The sequence below is a fragment of the Lissotriton vulgaris genome, chromosome 1_1, assembly GCF_964263255.1.
Source record: "Lissotriton vulgaris chromosome 1_1, aLisVul1.2, whole genome shotgun sequence".
Taxonomy (NCBI): Eukaryota; Metazoa; Chordata; class Amphibia; order Caudata; family Salamandridae; genus Lissotriton; species Lissotriton vulgaris.
Genome location: NC_141685.1, coordinates 1,659,358,264 through 1,659,371,540, shown reverse-complemented (window position 1 = coordinate 1,659,371,540; position 13,277 = coordinate 1,659,358,264). Strand labels below are relative to the sequence as shown.

The window sequence follows — 13,277 nt, the reverse complement described above, 5'->3', positions numbered from 1 at the left end:
AAGGAGCTGATTATCCCTTATTAATTCTCATTGTTCCAGCAGTCTCGAGTAAGCCATTAGTATTTTTTTCTCATATGAAGGGATGGGTGGAGCCCTACAATATGGGCTGTTTCTTTGGTTCTTTCCCTGTTGAATAACTCAGAAAATCATTATAGTTAAAAGGTTTCCATGCAACTTGTTCTTGAGCTCTATAGTCATGTGATTTAGAGTGAAGGGAGAAACTGTTCGCTCAGTAATAACCTCTCACTTTCTTTTTCTTATTAACAGGGGCGAGTCCATTAATGCAACAGCATCGCAACGAGAAGACGGCAGTGCTGGAAGACAAACACGCTGGAATATGAAGTCAGGCAAGTCTGTGTGGGAAATCCCTGGAACTTGAGTGCGGGAGATCCTTGGGTCGGGAGCCAGAAAGCCAAGACAGAGGGCATGGCTTTAATAGGCAGGAGAAAAACAAGTTGGCCATCGAGTCAAGTGACTTCAGGAAACCCTTCTCAAAATATCGTGATATTGCCTGTGTCCCATACAAAGAGCAAACAATTTGTGCCAATGGTTTACAACAGTAACAGTGGTTTAATCATGCTGGATGAGGCCAAGTGCCAGAGGTCGTCACATGGAGAGTCACATGGGGGAGGGGGTCCTTCTAATGATCTTGGTTGTGGCATAGGTCTGGACTAGGTAAACGGAACATGCTGGGTCCCTTTGGGAGTATTATTAGAGGCAAGCTCAAAAGAAGGGTCAAGAGTGGAAGTCAGAAAACGTGCACGTAGCATAGGTCACTACAGGCCACTCTGGTGTACCTCAAAAAATTCGCCAAGCACACAATCTTTTTTTTTTTTAAACAAATGTTATTGTTTTTTAACAGGTAGCAAACAGGCCTGGGCGTAGGATGCGTAGCAGCACTACACCTAGCTTCACGTAGTGCACGTATTCCGCATAGCATAGCTGATGACACTTTGTACTTGTCTGCACTATGAAAAAAATGGCAAAATAATTGCAAATGCACCCTGTACAGTGCCAGTTATGATAAAGTATCTCTATCTTTATATGCCAAAGTACACATAGTACTTTCTCAAAAGTGAAACTGATAAATTAGCAAGCAGTGAGAGAGGTGATGATTTTGGTATCCTCCCTAACCTAGGGGGAGTACCAAACAGATGCCTTGAAAACAAAAAAGCACATCTTATTGAACGATTTGGTGGTGGCCCCATCCTCTTAGGACCACCCCAAACAGTTATTGGCAAAAAAACATTCCCAACCAAAGGCCCTCCAAAGCATTATGGAATGAGATTAGCAGTGGGCAGTGAATATTATATAGTACCTAACATCAAAATAATTTTACAAAGAGCTTCAGTTCAACTGCTGGTTACTAGATGCCCCTCACGAGTCAAATGCAAATGCCTGATGAAAGGGTTTCAATGGTTTTGCATTTGACTTGTGAGGGACATCTAGTAACGACTAGTGGAACTGCAGCTCTTTGTAAAATTATTTTGGTATTGGATACTATAATATTCACTGGCCACTGCTAATCTCGTCCCATAATGCTTTGCAGGGCCTTTGGTTGGGATTGTTTTCTTGCCAATAACTGTGCTTGGGGTAGTCCTAAGAGGATGGGACCACCACTGAAGGTCAACAAAATGTGCTTTTTGTTTATGCTCTTTGTGTTCAACGCACCTGCTTGGTCCTCCCCCTAGGTTAGCGGGGACCCCAAAATCATCAGCTCTCTCATTGCCTAATTGTTTTATTGTGAAAGTTCACTTTTGTGAATTGGTTATGTGCTTTTAAGTATGTAAAATTGCTTTTTCAAAGCGTCTGAGGATGTTGTTAATATAGCTGCTATACTATGTGATTAAGCACAGTTTTAGTGCTGTACTACATGCAATTTGCAAAGTGCCAATTAGTACAACTTCTTTTGCATGCTCCAGTAGTACTAAGCCCAGGGATACAATCAGTACAGTGCCAGGTAAGGCCACAGTGCATCCTATTACAATGAAATACAGTACATTCCTTTTTGTTTAGTCTATATAGCAGCGATCCATTCACTGGAACAATGCTAGATAATATCTGTAAATCAACTTGTTTCTCACATTTTTAGTAGGCCTGCTGTTCCCTGGTTCCAGCCCCTCTAACAATTATCCCCTGCCTCTCCATATAACACCAAATTTATTTTTGTGAAGTCCCACTTTCCCTTCGGCCCCCTGGTAGTCTGCCTCCAGTTCATGTGCCACTGGGCTCAAGCACAAATCCCCCCCTGCACCTATCTCTACTATTTGTCTTCAATTGTCTTTCAAGCGTGTTTCAGGTTGTTGGGGACTGTCGGGGGAGTCCTCGTCAGAGTCTTTTAAGCATTCCACTAGTGCATCCCAAGCTCTAGCCTTATTTATGGTGCTTCGGCCTCTCCTCACCTCCTGAAACAGCGCGGCTCCCTCACATCCCGCCCACTGCGCCAGGGTCTCTTTCCATTTGGGTACCTGGGGGCTGACAGACAATTTTCACTTCATAGTTATTGCCCATTTCGCCTGACTTTATGCTTGGCCAGTAGGGGGAATCCCCCAAGTAGGCAAACTAGCAGTGTGCAAGAAAGGGTCCTGTCAGTTAGTTTATTAATGGATGCTACGATTCCCTTCATATAATCTCGTAATCTTGTGCAGGCCAACACCATGTGGAGCATCTCAGCTCCATGCTTCCTATACCTAGGGCATTCCACACCTTGTGCCCCATAATTCCGCATTCTTTTCCCTGGCGTAAGGTACGCCCAATGCAGGAAATAATAGTTAATGAGTTTTAATTCGGCATTATGGGAGACCGGGTATATGTTAGCAAGTATCTTGATCCAATGTGAGTCGGAGATAGGATCTTCAGTATCCTCCGCCCATTTTTGGTGCAGTTTCTCTAACGGTGTGCTGATGCCTGCTCTTAATGCTCTATAATCTTTTAAACATTGTCTGTGCACTATTCCTGTGTTTGCATTACTCACTGCTATTTACCTTCCGCCCCGGTCCGTCACGGCTTCCTGTGCCGCTTGTTACGGAGGGCAGAGAAGGCAGGAGGAGTGCTTTCGGCCTCCACTCCCTGAACCAATCAGCTCGCTAGTTGGAGGTGGGAGGGGACCTTAAATGTGCATGGGGGGAAGGATGCGCAGCGGACGCGCGCAGCGGGCGCGCCGCGGGCGTGCCACCGCCAGACGCTAGACCCCCTAATGGTTCGGTAAGAGGAGTGCTGGCTTATTCCAGGGAATGTTTGCTGTCCCTCCGCGCACAGTCCAATCCGTGCTGCCTTCGCTTGGGAGAGGGTATGGAGGGGCCGTTTTGTTGCCGCTACTGCGGCTTTGATGCTTCCCCCGCATCGTCGGCCCCTGTAAAACCCACCTTAAAATTTCTCCTACTCAACGCCCGCTCCATGGTGAAACATTATATGGATATCTATGATCTTGTTGAAGATGAGGCTCCTGATGTGCTTTTTATTACTGAGTCCTGGTTAACTGAGGACACGGTGGCTGAGCCTGGATTAGCTTTACCTCCTGAATACAGTATTTTGACCGTGAACAGGGCAACGAGGGGAGAGGGTTACCTATTATCTTCAAGTCTAAGTTCCCTTGTTCCCTGGCCAGAGAGCCCGTAGTGGGGTGTGAATGAGCTCGTTTTGTTGTCCCTCTTACCGCGCATTTCGCCCTCACCGGTCTCCTAGTGTATCGCCCTCCGGGTCCTGCCGCTGATTTTAAGTCCGCTATTATCGAGGCTGCTAGTTCTCTAGCCTTGACTTCGGCTAATTTTATCCTCCTCGGAGATCTCAATCTTCATTTCGATCTCCCCGCTGACTCTGAAATTGGTAGCCTACTTGCGTATTTCGCTGCCTGCCAGTTAAGACAACTGGTGGTGGGGGCGACCCACTCTGCCGGTCACCTGTTGGATCCGGTCTTTTCTAACATCCCGGGGCTTACAGCTAGGGCACCCAGATCAGTGTGTTGGTCAGATCACTGTTTAGTGTCCCTCTCCCTACAGCTCCCTTCATTACTCCCTAGAGTTAATCTTAAATCTACGCTTAGACGTTGCTGGCATAAGCTTAGGCTGGAGGAGCGCTTCGCCGCTTTAGAGGCTTGTCCTCCAACTCTAAGCAGGGATCCTGATCAGGCCTATAAATCATTTTGTAAATGGCTCACATGTGCTTTGGATTCCCTCATCCCGGTGAAGCAGTCTGTGAGTCGCTGCACTAGATCTAATCCCTGGTATAACGATTCCCTGGCTACCGTGCGTAGCGCCTGTAAAAAGACTTGAGCGGGTCTGGAGAAAGAACTACGACCCAGAGGCAAAAAAAAGGTACCAGGACGGGATTAAGACCTATCATAAAGCGATTCACTTGGCACGGGCTGCTTACCTTACAGATTAAATCAAGACTAGTAAAAACCCCATTAAATGTATTTTTAAAATCTTGAGTGATTTTAAAAATAGAAAAAATCCACCTGTCCATACCTTTTCGTCTGGAGAGCAGTGTGAAGCTCTGGCCAAATTCTTTATCCTGAAAGTGGAAAACATCTACAAATCTTTTTCCAGCTGTCCTACGGACCAGATAACCGCCCCGGTTCCTTTACCTATTAACACCTTATCGGCCATTCCTACCATCACTGAGGATGAGCTTTGTGTTCTAAGTAGTAGGGTCAAATCAGGATCTCCTTTAGATCCTATGCGGCCAGATCTCGTTAGAGACTGCTTCCCGGTCCTTCTCGATCCTCTTTGCCAAGTTATTAACTCCTCCTTTACTTCGGCGGTGGTACCACAGGCTTGGGAACTAGCCAGGGGGGTCCCCCTGCTGAAAAAACCCTCCCTTGACCCCACTAAACCTGAAAACTTCAGGCTGATATCTCTCCTGCCCTGGGCCGCCAAAGTGGCAGAGGCTCACGTTAACAACACCCTTGCGTGCTTTCTGAATAGCAATAGCATTTTGGATTCATCCCAGACTGGCTTCCGCCTGGGACATAGTACTGAGACCGTACTCCTGGCTGTGTGCGAACATCTGCGGTCCATTCTGGATGAGGGTCAAACAGCGACGCTGATCCTGCTCGACCTCAGCGCCGCGTTTGATACCGTCTCCCATCAGATCCTTCTGCGCCTCCTGGAGGAGGCGGGGGTAGTGGACCGGGCCTTGGACTGGTTTCGCTCCTTTCTTACAGACAGGGAGTTTCAGGTCACATCGCCCCCTTTCTTTCTCAGGTCCATCCGAGCAAGCAGGGGGTTCCTCAGGGCTGGGCCTTGAGCCCCTGCTTGTTCAACATCTATGTCCAGCCTCTGGCGAGAATAGCGCGTGAAGTCTGCCTGACCTTGGTGTCATATGCCGACGACACCCAACTGGTGGTAGCCCTCTCGGATGGCGGGGTCTGTGGCCCTGTGCAGTTCCGGGCTGGGCTTGAGGCGATTTCTGAGTGGATGACCAATAACTGCTTACAACTTAATGCTAGCAAATCTGAAGTGTTGTTGGTGGGTAGAAACAAGGACCTTTGGAGCACGCAGTGATGGCTGTCCTCTATGGGTTATGCTCCAACCCCGTAGCCAGTGGTAAAGAATCTGGGGATTTGGCTTGACTCCATCTTGGGGTTTCAGGATCATACTAAACAAGGTGGCTGGCACCTGTTTTGGTCTCCTACGTGGCCTTAGGTCCATCTTGTTTTTTTTTTATTCTGCCACGCGGCAGTTGATAGTTCAGGCCACTATCTTGTCACGCTTAGACTATGCGAACTCCCTTCTGTTAGGGGCTAATAAGGCGGACGTGCATCGCTTACAGAGAGTCCAGAACGCTGCGGCACGGGTCCTGCTTAGGCTCCCTAGATTCTGCTCCACTTCGGGCACCAGCAGGTGACTCCATTGGCTGCCAGTGCAGAAAAGGATCGAATTTAAAGCACTTTGCCTAGCGTTTAAAATTTTCAAATTTTCCGCCCCAGAGATTCTATCAAAATTGTTGACCCCTTACATTCCCAACCGCCAGCTTCGTTCGGCGGAGCAGCTGTTGGCTGTGGTCCCCCGTGTGAAACGTGCTAGAGCCGAGGGGAGGTCCTTCTGCTTTATGGCCGCGAGGCTATGGAACTCCCTTCCTGCCCAGATCCGCCATTTGGATGATTTGTTCCCCTTCCGTAAAGCCATTAAAACTTTTTTATTCCCTTGTTAATTGTGTCGCTGCCTCTGCCCATTGCCGCTAGCGCCGGGACGCCCCTTTGCTGGGGCAGCTGCGCGCTTTATAAAATTACCTAATAAAAAAATAATAATAATATAGAAGTGTGACTACATGTACCTTACTGGACTACTCAGATGAACTGGTGGTTCTGCTGTTCCTGCCCTCCAGTGATTTCGTATAGTTATCGTTACTCCTGGGACTCTTTCTGCTACACCGCGCAGTATCTCATAAGCCTCCGAAAGCTCCTCAAAGGATAACAACTTGCCATCTCTATAGAGGTCTCCCAACCCGGGTTATGCCCACGTTCGCCAACTCCAGCACTCCTAGTAGAGCTCTTGTCCTGTTTATAATCTCTAGGGCCTGCAATGGCAAGCCTGGAATGTATGGGTACGGGTGCAGATACGCTGCATGCACTGCCTTACAGCAATGACACATTGTCGTCAGTTCCCTGATGTTTCCCGAAAGGGGCAGCTTGGGTGTCATTAGTATCTGGAACAGTGTGATAAGCACTCAGTGTGCCACCAGAGATCCTCCCCACAGGGTTCATCCGACTATATAACCATTGATCAAGCAAGCCATTAAACTTGGGCTGCCATGTAATAGATCTCGAAGTCAGGTGGTATCAATCTCCCATTGTCCGTAGGCCTGCGCACTTTGGCAAGATCACTTGCCGTCTGCCAGCCCCCCAGATAAGTTCTAACAACAAAGAGCTCAGTTCGGTAAACAGGCCCCGGAGAATTATGATTGGTAGTGTGGCAAAAAAATAAAGCAAGCGAGGGAGTGCCACCATTTTCCCGATTGCTATCTTGCCTGTCACCGCTAGGGGCAGGGTCTTTCAGGACTTCTACACGGGCATGAAAGGCTCTAATTCCCACCCAAACATATCGTCCAGCACGTCCTTGGTAGTGTGGTATACCTTAATGCCCTGGTATTTCATGCAGCAACCCTCCCACACAAGGCTGCGGCCTACCTGGGCTCAGGGGAACATGAGCGTTTTTGACAGTTTATGTGAAGTCCTGATATGGAACCGAATTGGTTCAACAGTGAGACTGCCTCTTGGAGGTCCCTCTCCGTGCTGGCCAGGAAGAGAAGCATATCGTCCTAATATAATGCAGTTTGATGGGATGTAGTCCGACGGAGCAGTCCTCCATTAGCATCCCCCTCCTGAACCTTACAGGCCAGAGGTTCAACTGTGATGACGAAGAGCAGGGGAGAAAGTGGGCATCCTTCGGGGTCCGCCTCCCAACCACATAGGCATTAGATGTGACCATGCCAGTTCCCACTTGCACAGAGGGTTCTGTGCTTAGTCCATTCGATGAACCCCACCCTAAGCCCATTTTCTCCATCCTCTGGTACAAATAGCCCCATCAAAGGCTGTCCAATGCCTTTTTTTATAGATCAAGACTATTATTGCCTCAGTTTCGTCTAGTGTCCTGATATCTAAAATGAAATTAAATGAAATTGGGTATTTATAAAGCGCGCGGATACTCACAAACAGTGTCCCGGCGCTCATCACCAACCGTAACAGAAGAACCCGCCCCACCAACCATAGGGATGTATGACGATGCAATGCATATGAGAGCAACGCATACCATTTACATCGCATTGAGCGTTACATCGCATGCATTTACCACGCAAACCATTACCTCGCACTCCGCCTTCACATGCATTAAAAAGACCTTCACGACGCACACAAATACCGCGCATTCTATTACATTGCAAAAATCTCCCTAACAGCCCCAGAAAACACACTACGATGCCCTGACACAAAACAGCAAACAGTAAAGCCCAAAACGGTACCATACAATACTCTTAACCCTAAGCCCTAACCCTAAATCCTAAAACACTACCATATAGGACACTTAACCACAAGCCCTGAAACCCTAAAGCCTAATACACTACCATTTACAATTCTTAACCCTAATCCCGAACCCTAAAGCCTAAAACACTATCATACCTGACTCTTAACCCTATGCCCTAACCCTAAAGCCTAAAACACTACCATATCCGACTCTTAACCCTAAGCCCTAACCCTAAAGCCTAAAACACAATGATATACGACCCTTAACCCTGGGCCCTAAACCATAAACACTACCATATACTACTATTAACCATAAGCCCTAAAGCCTAAAACAGTCCCCTCCACTACACTCCCCATCAAGTACCTTAAACCCTAAAACACTAAGAGTACAGCGTCGTCTCTCGCTGTGGTTCCAGCATTGTCTCCCCGCTGTCCATGTCCCGGCACCCGTGTTGCAAAAGCGCCCGCGATGTAATGGCATGCGTAGTGAACGCACGCGCCGTAACGTCGCGTGCATTGTGATGGCATGCAACGTAAACGCATGTGATGTAACGCATTCGTGGCGATGGTCGTTCGCCCAACCATAGTGTTATTGTCATGGAGAACAATTGATGTATTTTCATCACTGTGTTCCTCCATGGTGTAAACCCAGTCTGATCGGGGGTGTATGAGCGTGGGCATGTGAGCGAGAAAGGTGGGAAGCCAGCACCCTACTCAATATATTCTAGGTCCACGTTAAGCATGAACAACGGGCAATATGTCCGAACATCCTGGGATTGCTGCCCTGGTTTTAGTAGGGGGACCACCAGTGCTTCTCTCATTGTCATAGGCAGTTTACCGGCCTCTCTGGCTGCAGAGAAGACCTCCACCAACATGGGAGCCAGTTCCTCCACATATTTGGCATAGAACTCCTCTGGGAAGCCGTTGGTCTCTGGTACTCTCCCTCGAGCTATGTTTTTAATGGCTGCACGCACCTCCTGTATTGTTATAGGACCTCCCAAGTCATCAGAGTCCTCCGCACTAAGGGGCAGCAAGGGTGCCGTCCTCATAAAGTCAGTCAGAGTCTCTGGTGGGGGCTTGATGGGCATAAAATCCCTTGTAATATTTGTAGGAGAGTAGGGTCTGCTTTCCTATGGTCACCCCAATTTTTGCTTTTTGCTTCACTGGTTTTCGACTTAATGTGGCTGTGGGCCTGCTAATCAGACCCACAGCCTGCTGTTCTCTCTCTAAATTCATAACCATGTACTTTAGGTACATCTCCAATTAGATATTGGGTCACCTTATCAGCCCCTGTACAGTGTACTATAGGTATTTATCATCCAGTTTAGGGCACCACTCCAATCATCAACAATCAGTTCAAAGTTTCTCAGAGTCCAAATCCAAAATTAGGAGTCTTGATATTTTCTCAGTTCAGTTTTTTACAGTGAATGTTGGTGTTTTCTACAATTGCACACGGTATGCATAGACTTTCCTCTCTTTTTATTTCTCTCCCACCTTTCCTTTCCCCTCCCCGCTTGCCGTTTTCCTTTTTGTGATTTATTTGATAACATTATATTGCTGCTTTTCTCTAGTAATAATTTATATTCCTTGATTACTTATCTCTGTAGTAAGAGTCCAGCATTTTAGGAGGAATAATGAGACTCTAGATTGTCCGTAAATAGAAAAGAGGTTTGTAATCCTCCAAAGAATTACGTAAACTTCTAAACGATTTTCATGTGATGTTATGTCATGTTTTTAATACATACAATGGTGTTGTGTGTTTTTTCTATGTATTTATATGGTTGTATGTACAATTTTATATGTAGTTTTTATATATATATTTATGTGACTGTTTGTCTTTATATATGTTTGATTATTCCAGCCCTGAAGAAGTTCTGGTGGTTCAGAACGAAACGCGTTGGCTGATGGTTCTTTTGAATATAAGAAAATAATAAAAAACTGAACTGAGAAAATATCAAGAGTCCTAATTTTGGATTTGGACTCTGAGAAACTTTGAACTGATTGTTGATGATTGGAGTGGTGCCCTAAACTGGATGATAAACATTTTGGATTCACGTTTTACGTGAGGTGCCCCTGGACAGAGGGTACCGGTTTTCTCAAGTGGCACACTGAACTTATTTTCTTTTACTTATCATGTCTGGTTGATACGAGTTTGGTGCTACATTCTGGTGCTATATCCACTGTCCATTCTTATGGTTGAGTGTACTATAGGTACCCAGGGCATAGGTGCATCCAAGGTCTACCAGGGGCTGCAGCATATCTTTTGCCACCCCTGGCTGGCCATCCAAAATGACACAACTGGCTGATCACTCAGCTGGGGCAAGGTGGTGTAATCACCCCTTGCTTAGATATAGTATACCTATGTCTAAACCTATATCTGGACACATATACACCTATAAGTCACTCCTATGGCAGGCCTTAACAATACTGGAGGCAGAGTGCTTGGTTTTATGTGAGATGGTGCTATAGCATGAGCTGAGCCTGTCTGCAGCTTTCGGAACCATGTCCTTTAGATGTTCTGGGATATTGCCATACCATATACTCTTAAGTGCATTATGAACCTTGCGGTTCACTGCTAACTTTGGCTTGGCTTTATCAAAACATGCCGTGTAAGGTGTCATACGCTTTGGAATACTACCCCCTCACCAGTCCTGGCGACGGGGGTAGCATTCCACCCTTCTAGAGGGAGAAGACATGTTAATTTCCTTAAACGCGGTTAAATCTAACCAGAGCCTCAGCATCACAAAATGGATGCTGCTGCCACAGACACAAGTCTGGCCTCCTGCTGCTGACCGAAACTCCGGCAGGGGAGGCTTGGACAAAAGGTTTCCTGTCACAGGGAGTTGTTACACCACCCCAGACAGGAGATAGTGGATTGGGGCAGGGAGGGCTGAATGAAACTAGACACTGCCTGGGGCACACAAGGTGTCCCATGCAATGTCCAGTTCAAACCGGTGCTGGGGCTCTCCAGCCCCAGCTCTGGCACGAAACTGGACAAAGGGAAAGGGGTGTAACCACCCCCTTCCTGGGTCCCACCCATAGGAGGGACCTAGCAGGAGATCCAACCCCTAGATTTGGAATAAAGGTAGGAGCTGTGCCAATGCACCTCAGATAAATCCTGACTGAAACTTTGAAACTGACCCTTCGACATCCTACTCGACGTAGAAGACTGAAGAATCTCCCTTGTGGCCAAGGAGTGGCCACCCTGTGCAAGCAGGCACCATCAAACGCATCAAGGCTTTCTTTGTAGTTGCTCCCGCTGGAGCTCGAGCGACAGAGACCGACAAGACCCAGACTCCCAGACATCCGATAGCCCGATCCACAGTCCCAGCAAAGCTGAGACCTGTGGAGGCAACACGAGACGTGAGACCGGCCATCTTGAAAAGTCGACAAAATGCTTCCTGTGCAGCTCCCGAGGCACCCTTGACGCTGTACTTTAGGGTTTAAGAAGCCCCAGCCCCGAGCAGCCTGTGCACCGAAGATCACCTCTCCACACTCATTGAGTGCTGCGTGGGGCCCTTTTGCACTTTTCCTGCTCAACGCGTTGTCCGGTCACTTGCCCGTTGGCTAGTGGCCTCTGAGACGATGAACCTTTGATTTTGAATTGCTGGTCTGGTTGCTCCAGACTGGCCCTAGCTCCCCTGAAAAGGAGCCACTGATCTGACCCTCCCGGTCCGATCCAGAAGACATCTTCGAGTCCTGCATGGGTTGCATTTGCCAAGGCTTGGTGACAGAAAGAGCCTTCGTGGGACAGTTCGTGTCCACCAGCTGGTCATCCTCGATCCTTCCTGGTCCACGTGGCAGCGGAGACAAACTACTCGACAGCACCTGATCGCAACCCGACACTGCCTGGTTCCGTCCTGGTCCCGTCTGCTTTCAGGTACTCTACATCTTCGATCCACCCTTGGATCCAACCGGACTCTTCTCTCCTGGTCGCCTGCAACATCTTTTCCTCCAGGCTCCATAGAACTCCACGAAGAAACCCGACGCACTTTGGCACCTATGCACCCGCTTCCTGTGGGTGAGGTAATGAGGGTACTCCGGTGCCCCTGTAGTGATTTACATCTCTAGTGTCCTAGTTTCAAGTGGCTAAGTTCTAGTCCAGTTGGAAGTCTCCTAAACCCATAACTTTCAGATTTTTACGTACCATTGACTTGTATGGTAAACGCGGTTGCCTATAGACACTGCACCCGCATCCTGTGGGCCTCCTATGTCCTAACCTTCGTTAGTCCAGTGTAGGCCCAGCGATTCCCAAGGCCCTAGACCTTACCATTGTTCATGACGTGGTACTTATACCACTTTTTTAATATATGGTTTGAGTGGCCACCCAGCCTATCCATAATTGTGCAGCGTATTGTATGTTATATTGAGTTCTTTGTTTAACGCTTGTGCTTCTGTGCTCATAAAGAGTATAGGGGATTATTCTAGAAATAAATACATATATTTTGTAATATATAACTTGTGTGGTGTCCTTTCATTTGATATTTAAAGGATTGCATGTGGTAAAACAGCTGGCTTCACATGCCCTCTTGAGTTTAGCCTAGATTTGGAATAAAGGTAGGAGCTGTGCCAATGCACCTCAGATAAATCCTGACTGAAACTTTGAAACTGACCCTTCGACATCCTACTCGACGTAGAAGACTGAAGAATCTCCCTTGTGGCCAAGGAGTGGCCACCCTGTGCAAGCAGGCACCATCAAACGCATCAAGGCTTTCTTTGTAGTTGCTCCCGCTGGAGCTCGAGCGACAGAGACCGACAAGACCCAGACTCCCAGACATCCGATAGCCCGATCCACAGTCCCAGCAAAGCTGAGACCTGTGGAGGCAACACGAGACGTGAGACCGGCCATCTTGAAAAGTCGACAAAATGCTTCCTGTGCAGCTCCCGAGGCACACTTGACGCTGTACTTTGGGGTTTAAGAAGCCCCAGCCCCGAGCAGCCTGTGCACCGAAGATCACCTCTCCACACTCATTGAGTGCTGCCTGGGGCCCTTTTGCACTTTTCCTGCTCAACGCGTTGTCCGGTCACTTGCCCGTTGGCTAGTGGCCTCTGAGACGATGAACCTTTGATTTTGAATTGCTGGTCTGGTTGCTCCAGACTGGCCCTAGCTCCCCTGAAAAGGAGCCACTGATCTGACCCTCCCGGTCCGATCCAGAAGACATCTTCGAGTCCTGCATGGGTTGCATTTGCCAAGGCTTGGTGACAGAAAGAGCCTTCGTGGGACAGTTCGTGTCCACCAGCTGGTCATCCTCGATCCTTCCTGGTCCACGTGGCAGCGGAGACAAACTACTCGACAGCACCTGATCGCAACCCGACA

At 48.0% G+C, this 13,277-nt stretch overlaps 1 protein-coding gene across 1 annotated transcript in view; it reads left to right on the top strand.

The window, feature by feature from the left end:
* The first annotated feature begins 269 nt into the window (after window positions 1–269).
* LOC147750996 (NACHT, LRR and PYD domains-containing protein 1 homolog) overlaps window positions 270–13,277 on the top strand; it is a 784,790-nt gene continuing 771,782 nt past the window's right edge. Inside the window, exon 1 of the mRNA XM_086918888.1 lies at window positions 270–881. The gene's annotated coding sequence lies outside the window, so the exon portion shown is untranslated. The remainder of the gene's footprint in view (window positions 882–13,277) is intronic.